Source organism: Chelonoidis abingdonii, chromosome 1 (assembly GCF_003597395.2).
Source record: "Chelonoidis abingdonii isolate Lonesome George chromosome 1, CheloAbing_2.0, whole genome shotgun sequence".
In the NCBI taxonomy this organism is placed as follows: Eukaryota; Metazoa; Chordata; order Testudines; family Testudinidae; genus Chelonoidis; species Chelonoidis abingdonii.
The window spans coordinates 4490296-4497013 of record NC_133769.1 but is presented as its reverse complement, the minus strand read 5'-3'; the positions used below and the strand labels follow the sequence as shown (position 1 = coordinate 4497013).

The 6718-nt window shown below is 44.8% G+C and overlaps 1 non-coding gene across 1 annotated transcript; it reads left to right on the top strand.

Annotated features, from left to right (window-relative positions):
• Window positions 1-2375: 2375 nt before the first annotated feature.
• Window positions 2376-2484, top strand: LOC116839340 (U6 spliceosomal RNA). Its single transcript, XR_004377101.1, has one exon. It is a non-coding gene; the product is annotated as a U6 spliceosomal RNA (small nuclear RNA).
• Window positions 2485-6718: the final 4234 nt, after the last annotated feature.

Genomic DNA, 6718 nt, shown 5'->3' with positions numbered 1-6718 from the left:
TTTCAAACTTATGATTGCTGCACTGTGCAACGCTCATGGCTGGGTGTAGCGAGCATTCTCTGACTCTTCGTTTGTGCAGTATATAAACCGTATCTATAACAACAGATCAGTAGACTTTTTTGTCACCTAAGAAGCTATTCATTCCTTATTATGTTGGCTGAGTCTCTCTTCCCCATTGAGGCCTCATTCCTGCCAGCTGATCCACATGGGTTGACCCCTGCACTCTGAAGCCCCATAGGAAGAGACAGTCCCTGCCCCAAAGAGCTTGCAGTCCAAACAGTTTAAATAGAAATGTCATCCAGCATTGAGTAGTGACAATGATTAGAGGCGTGGAGAGACCTCCATATGAGGTAAGCCTGAGGAAAAAAGCAGCCTATTGAAAGGCCATGAGAAGTATTATCTAGTAAGTAGAGCCCTGGTCTGGAAATCTAGAGACCCAGGTTCAATTCCTAGCTCTAACAGAGACCTCCATCTGTAATATGGAGAGAATACTTCATGGGGAAGGATAAAATCCATAAAGGACTATGACATGCTTAGATACTGTGGTAATGAGGGTTGTATAAGTAGCTGGAGTCATAGGATGAATAATTACACTGAGCTTTCATGTAGCTATCAAAGCACTTCTCAGCCTTTATTATATTTATCCTCACAACACCCTGTATAAGGTAGGGAAAAGCTAATATCTCCATTGTACAGATGGGAAACTGAAGCACAGAGAAACCAAGTGACTTGCCCAAGGTCACACAGGAAGTCTTTGGCAGAGCATGCGATACAGAGGCTCCTTTGAAAAGGGTCCAGTTCTTTGCAAACAACTTTGGTCTCGCACCTGACAAACTCACTACACCAAACACATGTCTTGCAGAATATTTATCCATAAAAAGTAGCACGTGAGGTATCTCCAGAAAGCTCGTAACTTGTAAAGAGTCATAATCCTTGCAAGATGTGTGTCTGGGCAATATTTAAGGAATAATAGAACTATACTGACAGTATGCTTTATGGACTTGGAGTAAAAGTTAGGGCTTGTCTACACTTGAAATTCTACTGCGGCACAGCTGATGCAGCAGCAACCCTTTAGTGTAGACACTCACTACAGTGACAGGAGGGATTTTCCCATCAGCGTAGTTAATCCACCTCCCCGAGAGGCAGTAGCTAAACTGACCGATGATTTCACAGGGGGTTAAGTCTGCTTAACTAGGGGGAGGTCTACACTACAGATTTGCAGCTGCATCCCTGGTGAAGACGCTCTAGGCCAATGGGAGAGAGGTCTTCCGTTGGCTTAATAACTCCACCTCCATGAGAGGCGGTAGCTATGTTGGCAGCTATGTGACTTCAGGCAAAGCTCTCCTGCCAACATAACACTGTCTACATAGGAAGAGGTTTACGGTCAGTATAACTACGTCCCTTACCTAGGGATGTGGGTTTTTCATACTTCTAAGTGACTCCGCTGGATTGATGTAACTTTTGTGTGTAGACTTGGCCTTAGTCATCCCGGAATAATGTGTCTCAGTGGTGGCCCATTCAAGCAGGAGAGAGTTGTCACCCCACCCTGTTTAGCCAGTCATGCAGCCAAGGCTCAGTTGTCTAGTCTCACCCCATCCCAAGACTTACAAAGGAAGAAACATCAGACACAACTGCAAACAGTCAAAACCTCTTGGAAGTAAAAAAAAAGAACAGGAATAAAGACAAAAGACTGTCTCAGGATAACAGAGAAAGAGGGAAGGCATGAGGTGGCCTTTCGCTGAGGGGACACCTTGGGAAGCAGGGATGCTCCAATGAAAAAATGGATCCTGGTTTCTGTGAAACCAGCCAGCTCTGCAACAGACTGAGTTGGCAGGGGCGGGGTGGAGGTGGGGGGGACACCTACTTTATCAGATAGGAAAGGTGACTTCTGGATAAATGTGGACTCAGGTTCAAGTTCTATGATTTTGTTTTGCAGTGTAACCATTTGTTTCCATTACTCTTTCACGGTTCTAGTTAACTCTCCATTCTTTCTTAAATAAACCCACTTCTGTTTGATTGTAATTGCTCACAGGTGCGGTGCAGTTTCCAGGAGCAGTGGTTAAGGTAAAACTAGTAAACCAAGTCACACTGCTGCTTTGGTGCAGAGCAAATGGGATTTTTGTGGCTAGCCAGCGTCAGAAGCTGGATATCACAGGGCAGCGATTCAAGTGCTCCTATTGTCAACCTGCAAGGCAAAGACAGAGCTGGTATAGGGCAGAGGAGAGTATTTGATGGGCTAACAGGCTCCTAGAATTAGGGAGCTGACACCCAGTTAAGCACATGCAAAGCTCTCTCAGGCTGGAGACAGAGGATAACAAGATGACCAACAATTCTGGTTGCCATGAGAACGGTCATAGACCAGAGAACTGAACCTCAGTCTCTCAAGTCCGCAGCATATATACTAAAATTGGAACGATACAGAGAAGATTAGCATGGCCCCTGCGCAAGGATGACACGCAAATTCGTGAAGCGTTCCTAGCCTAGTGCCCTAACCACTGGGTAGTCCTTCCTTGCTACAAGGTCTGCCTCATAGGATCAGGGCCTTGAAGGCCTGACAGTGGTATGGGCCATCAAAATGTTTGGCCTCCTACCCTAGAGTAAAGCTGTTTCTCAAAACCTTTGAGCTCAGTTTTCTCCAGGTAAAAATCCAATGGGCCAGGGATCTGCAGTTGGCATGTCCATTGTAGTCAATGGAGCGATGATGGTTTATACCAGCTGAGGCGCTGTCCCATATTGACCTCAGTAGAGTTAGAGCTGCATAAAGGAGAGGAGAATTGGTCCACTCAGGCCTACAGAGTCAGGAGAAACATATCAAGAGAATAGCCCCTCTCACCGTACTTTGGAATTTCTGCTGCTGGCCAGGCATTGGCAAAGACGGAGGAAGTGATTTAAACAAACCTGGAACTTCCCAAAAGGTCTGGTTTGAATTCTGGAGCAAGGGAGGGGCTGTGGTGAATTAGGTATTTGCCCATGACCATACTGGATTAAACCACTGGGCCTACCATGGATGCTCCCATTTACCCTATAAATACACCTAATCTTACAGAGCTTTTGGTCTTGGTGGCAATGTGCCATCTCCGCAGGAATAAGAAGGGGAAAACATAACAGGAGTTAAGAGCACTTATCAGCTAGAGGAGATGAAGATACAACAGTTACCAAATGGCTGCTTTAAAGCTGCAGCTGCCTTGCACAATTTAAAGTGCTAGCCCCCTGAACAGCATGCTAGGAAAAAGTTCCTACAAGGCAACAACCTTACCTTACGAAGAATGAGTGGGGATTAGACAGTTTTCAAGACAGGTATTGTGTATTTTGTCTTTACGTTGTCGTGTCAGTTATATCCTGTGGTAGAAAGTTCCATGGGTTAATTCTGTAAAACAAAGGGACAGGATAACTCACACTGAGATATTTAGTAGTTTACCTGATTGGTAAAAGCTTATCTAGGGAGTTAAAGGGTATTGCTGAAGTACCGCTTCCAATGAAAGTTAAGTCCTTGGCCATAAGTATTTTTATTAGGATTTATTGAGCAGCATTAGGGGCCTCAGTGAAAAGTAAGACATGGTCCTTATCCCAAGGATCTTATGTTCTAAATGAGAAAGACAATGTCAATGTGGTTCATACACATAATGACCAAATGATAATCTGTTCTCAAGGCACTGTGAATCTGTCAGAACAAACTCCGTAGGGAGTTCAGAGAGGGACTGGCATGAGAGGGGTTAAATCCCCATTTTCCCATTTGTGAGGGGTTTTTCCTTCACAGTACTTTGTTCAAATTAAGGACGAGGGCAGCATTGTCTAATGGTTAAAGCAAGAGATGGGGAGTCAGGAGAGCTGGCTGCTTCTTTAGACTCTGCCAATGACCCTGTTTGTGACTTGGCAAATCACTTCTTATTATTTAATGTTGGTAGCAGCAGCTAGAGGCCCAAACCAAGATTAGATCCCCATTGTGTGAAGTGTTGCAAATACATACAATATAAGAGACACTCCCTAGCTTACAAGACAGTGAGTGGGGAAACAGAAGAATTATTATCATTCCTGTTTTACAGATGGGATGCTTAGGTACGGTAACCTCAAATGGTGAGATTCAGTTTCCCATTCAAGGTCACACAGGGAGTTTATGCCAGAGCCAGGAATTGAACCTATGTCTTGTGAGTTCCAATCCAGTGCCTTAATCACCATATCAGCCTTCCTCCTTATTTAGGCCCTGTACCTATTTAAATCAATGGCACAATTCACATTAACTTCAGTGGAAGTGGGACCGGATCCTTTAGCCTCTGCGTGCCTCAGTTTCTGCAGCTGTGAAATGGGCATGATTCTACCTCCCCACCTTCACATAGTCCATGGAGATCCTCCCATTGTGAGCAAAGAGACAATCAGTACAAAGTGGGATTACTATCACCGCTGCTGCCTGCCACTGCCGAGAGACCCACAGTTACTCCAGGCAATTAAAGCCAATGAATTGATTAATTTCAGCCAGTCTGCTGAAAGGAAAATGGAGGCAGGAGCTGTGACCACTCATGTAAACACAAGTCAATCAACAACTTGCATTAAATAAGTATAGTCAGGTGATGACCCCAATTTCTTTTATTCCAGGGTATATTTCTTCAGCAGCAGCTCACATCAGCATTTACAGCTTATTTCTTTGCTACTTATATCTAATTAGGATCCACATTCAGAACAAGTACAGGCAGTGGTAATTACACTGGCCGGCCGCGCAGGAAGTGAGGGTCTCATTCATACTGCCTGGTGTGGCTTTTTAGGGTACCTCTGCACTGCAATCAAAGACCCACAGCCAGGGGTGCTGGAACAATTTGTATAGTGGGAGAGGGTCTTAGAGCCATTGAACCAAACTGCAAACCCTGTGTATGATGGAAACCGCTTCCATCATACACCGCAACACCCCCAGCACCCCTAGTTCCGGCACCTATGCCCACAGCACAGCTGTGGCTGGCCCAGGTCAGCTGACTCAGGCTCGGACTGCAGGGCTAAAAATTGCAGCGTCGATGTTCAGGCTCAGGCTGGGCTCTGAAACCCCATGAGGGGCACGGTCCTCAGAGCCGGGGCTCCAGCCCGAGCCTGAACATTTACACTGCAATGTGCTGCCCTGCCTCCTGTGCCTGCTTCCATTGACCCGGGCTCTGATACTCAATGCTGCGGGTTTTCTATTGCAGTATAGACATAACCATAGGTGGTGCTGGAGTTCAGGATGGAGCAGCTATGGATCTTCCTGCGGACAAATTGTTTGTGGGACTTATACCGATGCTTTTTGAGTCAGGGGTGGAGCCTGACAGCCCAATGCATCTCGTAGAGTCCTGGCATTAGCATTACATGTATTACAAACAGGCCCCAACCATGATCAAAGCCCTGTTGTGCTAGGTCCTGTACATACACATTGTAAGAGACAGGCCTTGCCCCGAAGAACTTCCACTCTAAATAGACGAGAGACAAAGGGTAGAAGAAAGCTATTCTGGGGTCCTTCTATGCCCCCTCCCCCCATCACTACAGTATCTGAACACCTCACAATCTATAATATATTTATCCTCACGTAACAGGTGGGGAACTGAGGCACAGATAATCTAAGGCTCTGTCTACATTAGAAAGTTGTACTGCTTTAATGGTTCCTTTATAGAGATAGCAGCACAATGGTCCCTAGGATGGGCTCAGTTATAGCAGTATAAAGGTGTGTTACACCGGTATAGTTTATTTCCACATGGGCAGAGGAATGTTATCCTGCTATAAGTTACCATTGTAACTTTCATGCTAGAGATTGCTAGTACAACTATTTCACAATAAACAAAATAGTTATGCCAGTACAAAACGTGTGGCTAGACCAGGCAAAATCTGTGCGCATAAGGTCACATAGGAAGGCTACGGGAGAGCTGCAAAATGAACCCTGAGCTTCTGGAATGCAGTCCAGGGATTTACCCACAATACCTCCTCTTATCTGAAATCAACATGTAGCCCTCACAGCATCCAACACTGCCTGGAAGTTGCCCTTCTGGTGTAATGAAGTGCACGTTATAATGCTACGCCACAGAACTGGACAGGGAGCAGAGAAGAGTACACAATCCAATTGAAATTATAAGGAGAATTTAGAAATGCAGACTGTAACTGATTTTCAAAAGCAGAATATGGATACAGGCACTAAAAGAACCCTAATCCATTGTGTAAAGTACAATTGCACCTGTAAGGGCCAAGTATAGTGAGAAATTTAATATCACAAGTCACTATGAAACCCCCCAATGGATTATGATTTCATTAGAGCATTCAAACTTGTCAGCTGAAGAAGCGTGCCAGGGATTGTGCAGTTTGAAAGAGCCAAACACTGGCTCTGGGAATGATTTTTTTTCTTCTCTGAGTTGAGCTAATTTTTACAGTTGCAATTACTTCTAATCTAGTTGCTACCTTAATACAATTTTATACATCTGAGTAAAATAGCCTCCTTTTATAGATAATGCTTGTATGGCCACAATAGCACCAAATAGACTGCAAAGCACCACAGGGAATTAATTCCATCCTGGGAAGACCCGAGCCAACAAGCTCCACTCGCTCAGTTTATAAGGTCACTGGAATCCCTTGGTGGGAATTACTTCCTTGTAAATTACTGCAGTTCAGCTATTATTGTGTGTCAAATCTCAGCTCTTACAAGTGGTAACCTTATTAGGTGAAGAGGCTGCCTGCAGATATTGTTCCCCTAGTCACAAGGAGGCTTGATTTGGTT